The 15,665-nt window shown below is 34.9% G+C and overlaps 1 long non-coding RNA gene across 2 annotated transcripts in view; it reads right to left on the bottom strand.

Moving 5' to 3' along the window:
- The window catches only part of LOC131827025 (uncharacterized), a 68,881-nt gene that overhangs the window by 11,320 nt on the left and 41,896 nt on the right, over window positions 1-15,665 (bottom strand). Inside the window, exon 2 of one of the 2 annotated variants that reach the window (XR_009351859.1) lies at window positions 5,805-5,887. This is a non-coding gene — a long non-coding RNA (uncharacterized LOC131827025). Of the gene's footprint in view, window positions 1-5,804; window positions 7,915-15,665 lie in introns of those variants that run through there. The other variant, XR_009351858.1, reaches the window with a different exon arrangement.

The following is a 15,665-nucleotide window of genomic DNA, read 5'->3' as shown; positions in this document are numbered from 1 at the left end:
TTGTTAATTGTATCCTCAGGAAAGCAGAAATCCCAACACTTGGGTGGAAGCTAAAACAGCTAGAGAATTTTCAGTGTTTCAGGTCTAAAGAAGTTGTGGTTGATTTACTGCCTTTTCAAACTATACACATTTTGCTAATGCAATAATAAAACATACTGTTTTTATTTTTTAGCAAAATATTTTAAAATGTTTATTATATGATCTTTATAAGATATGTAAACAATGTTAACTAATGAAGAAGAAAATAAAAAAGTACCTACGGCCCACTATCCAAACATAACAATCCTAGTACTTTTATATATTTTTAGTCTTCAGTCAGTTTATACCTGATTTTTTTCCAGTTGGGGCTCTATTGTTCATATCGTTTTATTTCCTGCTCTTAACATATCATGAGCATTTGTTATCCCAATAAACAGTCCTTAAAATTATTTTAATGGTATAAAATACTCTATTGTGTGTAACCACCCCTATTATTGGATGTTTGTATTAGTATTTAGCTATTTACCTTCACAATGAACATACAAATAAATTTTTGTCTATATCTAATTCATTTCTTAGGACAAATTCCTAAAAGTTGAGGAATTACTAAGTTAAAGGTATGAATTTTCAAAGTTCTCATTACTACCATGTTATTTCTCAGAATCTACCTATAAGTCTATGATTTTAACGCCTCCCAAAATACCTTAATAAAATGAGATCCATAAAACAATTCATTTTTGTATACCAACAGCCATATTTTGACTTCTACATTTCAAACCTTAAATTAAATAGAAATGGGACATTACATCAAAAACTAATGATGTATTGTAAGATTATTGTAACTAATATAAGATTAAAAAAAAATGGGATGAAAAATAGTTCAAAAACTCTAAAACTACCTGATGTCTGAGACTAAGATTATGGCTATCTTCCTTCTGTTATTGCTATTCACTAATGAAAAACGTGCATTCTCGGTTTCCGGAAACTAATTTAAATGATTGATTCAATTATTGTAGAACACAGTGAAAGTCAATGAAAATGATTTTCCCAGCCTTGAAACTATTTTGACATTCTCCCCATGTATTTATGTGGTATAGACAAACCAATAATTTACTAAAAGCTAGTGTTACTTTGAATTACTTTTTATTCCTGAATATTTCTTCAAAATCATTTAGATTCTCTGTTGTGGAACTTTCTTTCATTTTCTATTTTAGCAATAGGCACAAGACCCAAGGCTATCTCTGGGACTTGCCAAGGCCCAGATGCCACGGCTTGGAACATTCTAGTAGCAACATCTGGCCTTTTGGTGAGCTCCACAGGCAGTTGTGCACTCAGCTCAGAATTGCCTCTGGGGATGTCACATAGTCAAATAATCTACTGATATTTGGGCTGGGTGTTCTCTGAGGAAACATTTGTCTTTCTGCTCACTTTGAATATGTAGCAGATACCATTAGGGCTATTAATTATGTGGAAAAATAATGTTTTCTATACAAAACAATTTGTTTTAAAAATGTTGCTTCGTTACTTTAATTGGTAATGTTGCATTCCTGCCTAGTTTCCAGCTGTTTGTGACATTTTTCACGAGTCAGGAGAGGCACTATTTCCTTTCTGGATAAATTTTGAACTGCACAAATTTATAAAAAGTGGCTAGATTTGCATTTAGAAATGGCTTAAGTTATTGATGGTAATTGAAAAAAAGGATACCTCCAAGATATTTCCTCAAAAATAACTTTCCTAGTTGGTTGTGTTAAGAATATTTCCTAAGTATCTGCAATGCCGTGATCCACTCGGATAATTGGTTTCCTGTCATTAGGTGGCTAAAGATCTGTTTTAATGTCTTTTCAATCAAGAGATTAAAATCTGTGTTCAAACAACACCAGTAATTAATTTAAAGTTATTATCAATTTAGCATAAAGAGTAATCCCAACTGTTTCCTTTTTTTTTAATATAATTTTTTATTTTTTATAAACATATATTTTTATCCCCAGGGGTACAGGTCTGTGAATCACCAGGTTTACACACTTCACAGCACTCACCAAAACACATACCCTCCCCAATGTCCATAATACCACCCCTTCTCCCAAACCACCTCCCCCCAGCAACCCTCAGTTTGTTTTGTGAGATTAAGAGTCACTTATGGTTTGTCTCCCTCCCAATCCCATCCTCTTTCATTTATTCTTCTCGTACCCACTTAAGCCCCCATGTTGCATCACCACTTCCTCATATCAGGGAGATCATATGATAGTTTTCTTTCTCCGCTTGACTTATTTCACTAAGCATGATACGCTCTAGTTCCATCCATGTTGTCGCAAATGGCAAGATTTCATTTCTTTTGATGGCTGCATAGTATTCCATTGTGTATATATACCACATCTTCTTGATCCATTCATCTGTTGATGGACATCTAGGTTCTTTCCATAGTTTGGCTATTGTGGACATTGCTGCTATAAACATTCGAGTACACGTGCCCCTTTGGATCACTACGTTTGTATCTTTAGGGTAAATACCCAATAGTGCAATTGCTGGGTCATAGGGCAGTTCTATTTTCAACATTTTGAGGAACCTCCATGCTGTTTTCCAGAGAGGTTGCACCAGCTTGCATTCCCACCAACAGTGTAGGAGGGTTCCCCTTTCTCCACATCCTCGCCAGCATCTGTCATTTCCTGACTTGTTGATTTTAGCCATTCTGACTGGTGTGAGGTGATATCGCATCATGGTTTTGATTTGTATTTCCCTGATGCCGAGTGATATGGAGCACTTTTTCATGTGTCTGTTGGCCATCTGGATGTCTTCTTTGCAGAAATGTCTGTTCATGTCCTCTGCCCATTTCTTGATTGGGTTATTTGTTCTTTGGGTGTTGAGTTTGCTAAGTTCTTTATAGATTCTGGACACTAGTCCTTTATCTGATATGTCGTTTGCAAATATCTTCTCCCATTCTGTCAGTTGTCTTTTGATTTTGTTAACTGTTTCCTTTCCTTTGCTGTGCAAAAGCTTTTGATCTTGATAAAATCCCAATAGTTCATTTTTGCCCTTGCTTCCCTTGCCTTTGGCGATGTTCCTAGGAAGATGTTGCTGCGGCTGAGGTCGAAGAGATTGCTGCCTGTGTTCTCCTCAAGGATTTTGATGGATTCCTTTCGCACATTGAGGTCCTTCATCCATTTTGAGTCTATTTTCGTGTGTGGTGTAAGGAAATGTTCCAATTTCATTTTTCTGCATGTGGCGGTCCAATTTTCCCAGCACCATTTATTGAACAGGCTGTCTTTTTTCCATTGGACATTCTTTCCTGCTTTGTCGAAGATTAGTTGATCATAGAGTTGAGAGTCCCTGGCCCGACTTATCAAAAAGAAAAGAGAAAGGACCCAAATAAATAAAATCATGAATGAAAGAGGAGAGATCACAACTAACACCAAAGAAATACAAACTATTATAAGAACATACTATGAGCAACTCTACGGCAATAAATTTGACAATCTGGAAGAAATGGATGCATTCCTAGAAACATATAAACTACCACAACTGAACGAGGAAGAAATAGAAAGCCTGAACAGACCCATAACCAATAAGGAGATTGAAACAGTCATTAAAAATCTCCAAACAAACAAAAGCCCAGGGCCAGACGGCTTCCCGGGGGAATTCTACCAAACATTTAAAGAAGAACTAATTCCTGTTCTCCTAAAACTGTTCCAAAAAATAGAAATGGAAGGAAAACTTCCAAACTCATTTTATGAGGCCAGCATCACCTTGATCCCAAAACCAGACAAGGATCCCACCAAAAAAGAGAGCTATAGACCAATATCCTTGATGAACACAGATGCGAAAATACTCAACAAAATACTAGCCAATAGGATTCAACAGTACATTAAAAAGATTATTCACCACGACCAAGTGGGATTTATTCCTGGGCTGCAAGGTTGGTTCAACATCCGCAAATCAGTCAATGTGATACAACACATCAATAAAAGTAAGAACAAGAACCATATGATACTCTCAATAGATGCTGAAAAAGCATTTGACAAAGTACAGCATCCCTTCCTGATCAAAACTCTTCAAAGTGTAGGGATAGAGGGCACATACCTCAATATCATCAAAGCCATCTATGAAAAACCCACTGCAAATATCATTCTCAATGGAGAAAAACTGAAAGCTTTTCCAACTGTTTCCTTTTTTGACTATGCAAGATTAATCAGACACAAGAAAAAATACAATTAATGTATTGCCTCCAACAATTTTCTGTTTTTCATGGGGAAAGACGAAAAATGCACTTATGAATATAAAATGACCTAATATCATGTCAAAAACACAACACAAAAACTTCTGATAAATCTTTATCCTATCACTTTTAGAAGTTGCTAGATTTTATCTCCTTAATAAATTCTGCTTATTGTAAAATTACTGTGTGGTTCATTTTCATTGATAATGAACTGTTCAATTTTTCATACTTCCTTAGAATTGTATTTCCCAAGAAAGTTTAAAAGCAGAAATTCGTTTCCATCTATTTGGAGAGTTTGATATTTTTTAGTATTTTTTCAAAGAAAACTTTATTTATGTAATCTTGAGTTGCAGTACTGACTGAGAGATTAGCATTTTCTGGCACAGATTCAAAATGTGCACATATAAATGTTTAATTTCAGCAATAAAATCAGACTCTATGTTAAATATCAATTGAATATTTACCTAACTTTCAAAAGAAGTAGGAAAAATCCCTTTATAATGACCATTTAAATGTAGTTTTCCTATAGTGTCTAAATGTTTAAGATTGAGGATCTATATGATAGAATTGTGGATTGATGGTTTTTAAGCAAACCCAGTGCAATGGGAATTATTGATTGGGTAGTAAAATTACAGCAAACAGTCAGTTGAAGACATTCAGGTTTTGGCATTTCTGCTTTCTTATAAAGGGGATGATTTCTTTTTTAACTAAAGACTTAGAAACAACCAAATTAGCCCACATAGCATGAGTTAATAGAGCCTGTTTTGTAAAACTACCAACTTGAACAAAACTAGAACCAATTACTGTATGAACCAGACAACTAAGAAGTCTTTCTTAGGCACTTGGCACCAACCTCAAATTCAACGATCCAGACAGTACTAAACTCCATTTAACTTTGCTCTTTTCCATTCAAACCTATCCTTTCTTTCAATTCTTAAATATGCACTTTCTCATTGGCTGCTTCTTTCTGTGGATAGTGTCTAAAACCTTCCATAATGTCATCACTGGCCACAGATTTGTCTTGTCACTGGCTTCACTCATTAGTGGGGCATCAGGATTAGATTAGTCTTGCTCTACTTGTCTGTTCTGACTTTGAATCAGATGGTCACTCTCACTGTCTGAACAAAATGGAGTGGAGGGGGGACTTTTGTTTTGTCCCTGTAAGAAGAAAGATATGTTTGGGCTAGAAATCAACAACCCAAATGTGGCTGGGACAGTAACCTTTCTCTGCTTTGGCACTGTCATAGACAATCCCTTAGGCCCATATATTCCTCTACTTGAGAGGTGACAGCACCAGCACATAGTCTCTAGCTAGTGCCTTACACTAAAGCAGTAACCTGCAGCCTAGATGTGGATACCAGGTGGGAGCAGGAAGGTGGAGACAGAGGCTTACCTAACTGGAAAGGTAGCTACACTCAGAGAACAGTAGAGTTGCACGCTTAACATAGGGTAAGAATATTCAGGCCTTAATATCCTCCTAGTAGGTCTGGGATTAAGAAGCAATTATAACTTTAGGAACAGAGAAGTGACATTCGTGCCACAACCAGCTCCTTGGAATTTTCCAGTTTTATCTTCCTTGTATTTTTCTCTTCCCATACCCTTCATTATCCCTTACCTCTTTTTGCTCTTCTCTTCAAAAGCTCTCTCCTCGGCTGACATCAGCAAGGTAGCAAAGCAAGAACTTCTGAAAATTTTCTCCTCCATAAAGCAATGAGAAAGTTGGGGAAAGAAATGATCAGAGTCAACTTTTGCATAACTTTGCAAATTAAATAAAGGATTTCAGCACGTCACTAAGAGTTCATTCAAGAAAAAGGTCAGAATCAGGGTAAGAGCAGCTAGTTTTGTGGCATTTTAACTTGTGCTATTCTTATCTTCACTCCCCAGCTCAGTGGTAGCCTTGAAAATTCACGGCCCATAATCACAGTGAAAACCAGCAGTCTGGCAGCCACTGGAAGCAGCAGAACACAGTTGAAGCTCCTTCAAAGTCCCATTCCCAGAGAACTGTCATTGGCTGACCTATTTAGTGGTTCTCTTGAAGAGCCCCCTTGCAAGACTGTCTTTATCTCACCGGACTTTTCAAGAGATTTACTACTGTGAAAAGAAAGGTCTTTTCTCTGGGGCATTTGCAAAAAACAATACAGGAAATTGTTAACATTGTGGTTGCCTGGGTCATGGAGAACAGTTGGAGCAAACATTAGACTAACCTCTAAGCTTAAGAGGAGAAAATTGGGAAATATGTTCATAGGGGCTTTGGCAAGCTGTAATATATCCCTGGTGATCTAGAAAGTTGTCCATACATCCAGGGCTGTGTACAGTTTTTAGGAACAACTCAAAAAGGCACTAAGTCCTCATTCTTGGCTGCCCCTGAGGTTCTGCACAAGCTGGAAGTAATGGCTGTAGCAGAGTTTCCCACTGCCTGGCTCCATGACAAAGGCATACCCAACATGCACATAGACCCCTTGGCAAAAATTAGGAGATTCATTGGTTCTAGGCGGTAGAGGAAGTCTCTGCCTAATTATTAGCTGACTGCTAACCTAAATGATCAGAGACATCAGTGGCCAAAAATGACAAAGAAGACAGACTTTATGGAATTAGGTCAGAAAGATCACCAAACAGCAGCAAACAGTAATAAGAACAAGCCCTGGGGAGGTAGAGATTCTAATTTCCGTAGTTCCTACATTATATTGTTTAGATTGCCAAATTTTCAACAAAAATTTATGACACACACAGAGAAGTAAGAAATTTGACCCTGATAAGAAAAAAAGCCATCAATAACAAATGTACCTTAGAAAACTCAGATATTGGACTGATGAGACAAAGATTTGAAGTCACCTATCTAAATACGTTCAAAGAACTAAAAGGAACTATGTCTAAAGACCTAGAAGAATGTATGGGAATGAGGTCTCATTAGGAAGGATAGTTTTACTGTTTATAGGATTTTTAGCTGTCATTCTTTTTCTTCTAGCATTTTGAATATTCATTCCTCAGTTTTCTGGCCTTCATGGTGTCTAATGAGAAGTCAGCTGTTAATCATGTTGAGGATTCCTTGTATGAGATGTTTCCTACTAGAAAGTAGGCTGTCTTCACTTCATTTGCCTTAGAACAATTTTATAGGTTTCTTTTCTTAAAAAAACAAATTAGTGGCTCAGTGGTTTCTACACATAACTCAACTAATGAATTGTAGGACTGTTTCCTGTGATAAACACAATCTTTATAGACTCTGGCAGACATATAATATCATCATTCTAAATATTAATGGTGTTAGGAAAACTCATTCAAAACTTAGGAATTAGACAAAGCAGGATTATATGTTCTTTCAAAATTATATTGATGTATCATCTGCAGGACCACTCAAAGATTAATTATCTAGGGTATTGGAGTTTTATTTATTCAAATATTACCTACTGATTGCTCTATGAAGTTTTATATATATATATATATTTTTTTTTTTTTTTTTTTTTTGGTGGAGGTACAAATGAATTCTTCCTGGTAGAAAATATGACTGTGTTGACTAGATTATTATGTTGTTTTGTGTTTGACATAGCAATCTTATTCTGGCTTTCCTTCTCCTTTCCCTATAACTATCCAGGTCCTCAAATACTCTTTGAATCAATTTTATCATCCTGCTGGCTCAGGCATTAGTGAGTTTAACAAATATTAGACATATACTTTTTCTGTATTTATTTAAGATTATATTGTTTCTTTTACCTTTCACAGTACTAAACTAAGTTGTCCAGTTTACAGAAATCTTTTCAAGACTCTTGCCATGATTAATTTTTTCAACCCCAAAACATTTTTCAGGTAAGTCCATATTTAAGAAAAGTATGAGACTGGTTATTTCAAAACAAACCTACTTTCTCCCAGTCCCAAGCACTAAGTATGCAGTAGAGAGCCTCACAAGCATATGGGCCTTTCTGCATCTATTTCTTCAAAAGAATGTGAATTCTATGTCCTGTTTTCACCCACAGGCAGGTCCTTGAAGAGATATTTATGAAGTGGGGAAATAAAGACCTCCAATTCAAATGATGTAATAGCAAATCTGATTCATGGAATCCATGTGAAATTTTTAACATCCATTTTGCCTTAATTAAATGCCTGATCATGATGCCCAGATGTTGGATGTTAGACTTTAAAAAAAAAAAAAAAATGTGAGCATGTACTATGTAAACTTTCGGTCTGTCTTTTTCTTCTAGAGATTTATATTACCCATTTTGGGATACCCTTACATTATACTATATCCTCAAATCATTTCTTACCCAACAAGTGTTAATAAAAAGGCTTTTGAGTGAAATTTTTTCACTAATGCTAAAATGATGAAACAATAGAATAACCAAAAAAATGCAACTTGAATTGTTTGTATATCCATCTATAGTTATTGTCCAGAAAAACATTAAAAAACAAACCAGTATATGGTCAAAAAAGGAAAAACATGTTTCAAAAATTGTGTATGCAAACTAGAAGATGACAAGCACCATGTATGCAGGTTTTAAGAAAAGGAAGAGAAGGAAAAACAAGGATGTCATCAGTTTCACAAAAAAGCCACAAAAAGCCACAAGGCTTGCAGAGTGACCGTAATCCAGGTCGACTTAACTTCTCGACATTCTAGTCCTTGACTTACTGTCTTTGGTGTAGTAAATATAGACTTATTTCTAATACCATATTTATTTTTAAAATTCTTCTGCTTTTTGAATTACCTGGATTTTCAGCTTTTTGTTTTAGATCATGTATCTCCAAACACCAATACTATCATACTTTCTAAGTTTATTTTTGAGTTTTTCAGGTTTGCTTGTTTGTTTTTGTATTCAAAGATGAAAGTCTGAATTAAGTAAAAACACTTCAAATGGAAGTCCAATGTTCTTCTTAGAAAATAATGGCTGTTTTTAATGCCACAATGGAAATAATGAGCCAAAGAACAATTCTATTTTAAGTGAATTAGCATGTTTTGATAACTTTTTCAGAAATGGGTCTTCGGTTTCTGCTTTAGTTCAGACAAGAAGTAAAGGATTTTCTGTATGAAATATTTTTCAATATGCTTAATTGCTACAGTTGAAGTTTCTTTTATTTCCCTAATGAATTACTTCCCTATTATGAAGAAATGACTCTCTAAAGGACAGTCATTTATTACACCTGAGCCTTCCTCGTCCCAGTTGTACCACATGCTGCTTAATAATTTGCAATGATTTAGGAAGATTGCCATAACCACTCAATTAAAGAATGGCTTTGGATGCAACCTATAGCATGAGGCACATCCTTAGTACACATTTAGAACTGTCTTGTTAATTAGAATCCAGCAACCACTGCATTCTGAATATCCCATAGACAGCAGACATCCTATCCTGGAGGAATGAAAGTAGTCACTTGTTTTCCTTGATCCAACTAGGCAGATGTAGGTTTGCGGTAGAGTGGAAACAGAGCCACGGGGAGACGAAGCAGACTCAGAACTAGGAAACGGAACTTCTGTTTCTGGCTCTATTACTTTTTGGGTTTTGATCCTGGGATAATGATATTCTCCGAACTTCAGTTTCCTCCTTTTTATAGAATGTGAACTCTAGCTGATAATTTCTTTCTTTATTTTTTTTTTAAATTTTTAAGATTATTTATTTATTTATTTGACAGAGATCACAAGTACGCAGAGAGGCAGGCAGAGAGAGAGGAGGAAGCAGGCTCCCCGCCAAGCAGAAAGCCCGATGTGGGCCTCGATCCCAGAATCCTGGGATCATGACCTGAGCCGAAGGCAGAGGCTTTAACCCACTGAGCCACCCAGGCACCCTAGCTGATAATTTCTTAGGCATTTTACTGATCAATGTAACACCTCTACATAACTCATAACTTAAAAATAGTTTTGCAAAATGTTACCAAGGTATTTGTGAAAAGTCTCAGTGGCTTGTTTCCATGTAGCATCTTAAAGCAGCATGGGGAAATCAAGCAATATAAGACAGGATAACTAATTTAAAACTGTAATTGTCCTAAGTTTTAATTATTTCTTGGCATATGATATAGAATTGATAGGCAGTGTACTTTAGCTAACAGTAATTTTATGGCAAAAATCAACCTTCCTGTGGGAAAAATAGACACATGTCCATATGTCTAGGTAATGAAGTCTAAAGGATAAAGGAAATATGAATAAATGCTGAAAATAAATTTTAATGAATTCAAAGTTATGCCTTGGACCAGCCCTATATTATTAAGATTTGAAATAAGGCCCTTATGTTTACTATTTTGGACTGTAGAAATTAGGTAGACTATATTCAACAAACAACATAGATGTAGTCTTCTAATAGATAAATTCACTTCATACATAATTAAAACAGATTTAAAATGAACACTAACCTTAACTTCTTTTTTATTGTATCAGCTGTATAATGATCTATTTGTAAAATCCAGTGTGTAATATTCATTATTATTATTATTTGCCTTCATAGATCTGTTTAAATGAGGTAAATGAGTATTAGTTTACATAGACCATAATGTCTATGACAATGTTACTGTATAATTCTCTTTGCATAATACCCAGTATGGCACAATGGAAATTTGAAACACTTTGTGGTGCTTCTCCATAGAGTGCAAAGATTGTAAGTTTTGGAGTTAGCATATCTAGTTTGCTTTCTAATAATTTCTGACTGATAATGAATAAGCCACTTTGCATTTCTGAGACATTTTCCTCATTTATAAAAATAGGCATAATAATATTACCCAGAGTCTTTTTGATGTGTAATTATAAAATGACATTTATTTTTAGGGTAGTATCTATGCACATTCTTCAAATACATTATTATTCCCATCGCCCTAGACATTCTTTAAGAACATGAAGGGAATGTGCTTGTTTGAGAAGGAATAGGTAAGGAGATGGAGGAAGAGTGCAAGGACCAGGCAGCATTTTGCAATTTTTCAAAATATGACATGTGAAGCTCATCTCTTTAAAAAGAAAATCACTATTTAAAGCAAAGACTGTAAGAAGGGACCTAGAAGGACATCACATAATAAAGGAATTAACTGAGAATATAACAATTATAAATATTTATGCACCCAACATAGGAACACCTAAATACATAAAGCAAATATTAACAGTCATAAAGGGAGAAATTGATAATAACACTAATAGTAGGAGACTTTAATACCCCAGTTATATCAGTGATAGATCATCCATACAGAAAATCAATAAGGAAACAGTGGCTTTGAATGACACATTAGAACAGATGGATGTAACAGATATATACAGAACATTCCATTCCAAAATAGCAGAATGCACATTCTTTTTCAAGTGCACATGGAACATTCTCCAGGGTGGGTCACATGTTAGACCACAAAACAAATCTCCATAAATTTAAGAAGATTGAAACCATATCAAAGATCTTTTCCAAGTGCAATGGTATGAAACTAAAAATCAATTAAAAAAAACCCACAATCATGTGGAGGCTAAACAGCATGTTACTAAACAATGAATGGGTCAGTGAATAAATCAAAGAAGAAATTAAAAAATACTTAGAGACAAATGAAAATGATAACACAGTGGTCCAAAATCTTTGGGACTCAGTGAAAGCAGCTCGAAGAAGGAAGTTTATCATGATACAGGCCTACCTCCAAAAACAAGAAAAATATCAAATAATCACTTACCTCTATACTTGAAGAAACTAGAAAAAGAAGAATAAACAAAGCCAAAATTTAGTGGAAGCACAGAAATAATAAAGATCAAGGAGGAAATAAATGAAATAGAGACTGAAAAAACAGTAGGAAAGATCAATGAAACCAAGAGCTGGTTCTTCAAAAAGATAAACAAAATTGAGAAAGTTTTAGCCAGACCCACCAAGAAAAAAGAGATAACTCAAATAAATTAGGTCAGAAATGAAAGAGAAGTAATAATACCACCATAGGAGTACAAAGTGTTGGAAGAGAGTACTATGAAAAAATATATGCCAATAAACTGGACGATGTAGAAGAAATGGATAATTTCCTAGAAACATAAAATCTCTTAAACTGAATCAGGAAGAAATAGAAAATCTTAACACACAGATTACTGGTAACAGAATTGAACTGGTAATCAAACACTGCCCAAAATCAAAAGTCCAGGATCAGAAAGAGTTGCAGGTGAATATTACCAAACATTTAAAGAAAAGTTAATACCTATTCTCTCAAAATTTTCCAAACAATAGAGGAGAAGAAAAGTTTCCAAATTCATTCTACAAGGCCAGCATTACCTTGATACCAAAACCAGAAAAAGGCACTACAGAAAGCAAACAAAACTATAGCCCAGTATCCCTAATGAACATAGATGCAGAAATCCTTAGCAAAATATTAGTAAACTGAATTCAACAATGCATGAAAAGGATCATTCATCACATCAAGTGGAATTTATTCCAGAGATGCAGCAGTGGCTCAATATCTACAAATCAATCCCTGTGATTTATCAAATTGACAAAATGAAAGATAAAACTATATGATCATCTCAATAGATGCAGGAAAAGTATCTAACCAAAATTCAACACCCATTCATGATAAAAATCCGCAACAAAGTGATTTAGTGGAAACATATCTCAACACAATAAAGGCCATGTGTGAAAAAATCCACAGCTAAAATGATACTCAATGGTGAAAAACTAAGTGTTTTCTCTAAGATCAGGAATAAGTCAGGGATGATCATTTTTGTCATTTTATTCAAAATGGAACCAGAAGTCTTAGCCACAGCAAGCAGACAAGAAAAAGAAATAAAATTTATCCATATTGGTAAAGAAAAAGTAAAACTTTCACCATGTGCAGGTGACATGATACTATATATGGAAAATACTAATGATTCCACCAAAAAACTGTTAGAACTAATAAATGAATTGAGTAAAGTTATAGGATACAGAACTAATATACAGAAACCAGTTGCATTTCTATATACTAATAACAAAGTAGCAGAAAGAGAAATTGAGAAAGCAATCCCATTTACAATTGCACCAAAAAGAATAAAATACGTAGAAATAAATTTTTTTTTAAAGATTTTATTTATTTATTTGACAGAGAGAGAAATCACAAGTAGGTGGAGAGTCAGGCAGAGAGAGAGAGAGAAGCAGGCTCCCGCTGAGCAAAGAGCCCGATGCGGGGCTTGATCCCAGGACACTGAGATCATGACCTGAGCCGAAGGCAGCGGCTTAATCCACTGAGCCACCCAGGCGCCCCGTAGAAATAAATTTAACCATGAAATTTAACCATGAGGTGAAAGACCTGTACTCTGAAAATTATAACATGTTGGTGACAGGGCGCCTGGGTGGCTCAGTGGGTTAAGCCGCTGCCTTCGGCTCAGGTTATGATCTCAGGGTCCTGGGATCAAGTCCTGCATTGGGCTCTCTGCTCAGCGGGGAGCCTGCTTCCTCCTCTCTCTCTGCCTGCCTCTCTGCCTACTTGTGGTCTCTCTCTGTCAAATAAATAAATAAAATCTTAAAAAAAAATGTTGGTGACAGAAATTAAAGGTGACACAAATAGAAAGATATACCATGGCTCACAGATTGAAAGAATTAATATTGTTAAGTGAACATACCACCCAAAGCAATCTACAGATTCACTGCAGTCCCTATCAAAACACCAACAGTATTTTTCATAGAATTAGAACAAATAATACTAAATTTTTATGGAACCACTAAAGACTCTGAATAGCCAAAGTAATCTTTAAAAAGAAGAACAAAACTGGATGTATCATAATCCCAGATTTCAAGATATACTGCAAAGATATCATAATCAAAACAGTATGGTACTGCTGCAAAAATAGACACATAGATCAATGGAACAGGATAGAGAACTCAGACAAAAACCCATGCTTATCTGGTCAATTAATCTACGACAAAGGAAGCAAGAATACACATTGGGCAAAAGAGAGTTTGTTCAATAAGTGAGGTTGCAAAAACTAGACATCTATATACAAAATAATAAAACTGGACCATTTTCTTCTATCATACACAAAAATAACTCGACATGGATTAAAGCTAGAAGTGAGACCCCAAATCATAATATTATGTACCCCTAAAAATAATACATAACACTGTATAACAACTGTAATTCAATTTAAAAAAATAAATAAAAAGAAAGAAAATAAATGAAAATAAAAGTGCTAATGCCTATCCCGCAGCATCTGTGAATATTAAATGAGATAATGTCATAAGTGCTTTGTGTTTTTACTTAGAATTTTCAAAAGAGAGATAGCTTGTTTTACTTGATTACAAAATATATGTACCATTATAATCTTGATGCATATTTTCAAGATTTTTCTATCCCTAGATTAAGAGAAAATTTTTTCCAAAAGAATGGGATTCTATAAGTAAAACATCCTGAAATCTAGTTTTTTACCTATATAATATAAATTGAAGAATTCCTGTGTCAAATAGAGATTTTTTTACATATTTTGAATGGTTAGAGTATTCCATTATATGGATACCTTTTAATTTATTTAAGTAGTTCCCAATTGTTTGATTTTATCTTTGTAAGAATGAAATATTGGAAGCTGTAGTCAACTTCCTTAAACATATATCCTTGTGCACTTGTCCAAGTGACTCTTCAAAATAAATTAATCAACAGATATGCCCTGGTTTTTGACATATAGTGCTAAAAGCCCATGTATTCATTACCTGTTATTGCATTAAAACAAAACACTCTAAAACTTTGTGGCTTGAACTAACAATAATTATTTATTATCTCTTATGATTTCTGTGGATGAAATTCACACATCAGGGATGGCCTGCCTGTACCCTAGGATGTCTATATCTCAGCTGGAAAACCAGAAGTCAAGGGCCTGTGTCATCTGAAGGCTTGGTCATTTACTCACATTTCTAGTTGTCTGGTGCTTGATGCTAGACACAGGCTAAGGGACTAGCTTCTTCGCATAATGGTTGCTGGGTTTCAAGAGAGAGAGAGCTAGGTGAAAACATATTGCATTTTATGACCTAGCGTTAGAAATTAAACAAGATCATTTCTCCCACATCCCATTAGTTGGAGCAGTTACGAAGGTCACCCAGGTTCAAGGGGAGGAGACGTAGACCCCACAGACTCCCATCTCCTTGATGGGAAAGTGTTGATGTCACATTTATAAGAAAAACATGTGGCATAAGTTATTTATTGGTGCTGCTCTCTTTGGAAAACTACCTGTCCTAGCCAGTATTAGGACCTTTGATCTATGTCACCAACATGAACTACATTAGTCATATATGTTTTGAGTAGTATCTTTGCCTATCTGATGATATGAAAATGGTATTTCACTATTGTTTTAGCTTGTTTTTAACTTAAATATACCAAACATTGTTTTACAATGTTTGCAACATTTACCATTTCTATTTTTTGATGATTTTGTTGTTTAACATAACCTTTATGTTTCTATGAATGTATTCATCTGTTTAATAGCGATTTATAAAACTTCTTCACAGGCTATAAGGAGATAACCCTTGTCAGTTTTGTTGAAAATACTTTTCCCAGATTGCATTATTCATACTTTATTAACTTTTAAATATGT

This window comes from Mustela lutreola, chromosome 3 (genome assembly GCF_030435805.1).
Source record: "Mustela lutreola isolate mMusLut2 chromosome 3, mMusLut2.pri, whole genome shotgun sequence".
Taxonomy (NCBI): domain Eukaryota; kingdom Metazoa; phylum Chordata; class Mammalia; order Carnivora; family Mustelidae; genus Mustela; species Mustela lutreola.
This window is presented reverse-complemented; position numbering and strand designations above follow the sequence as displayed.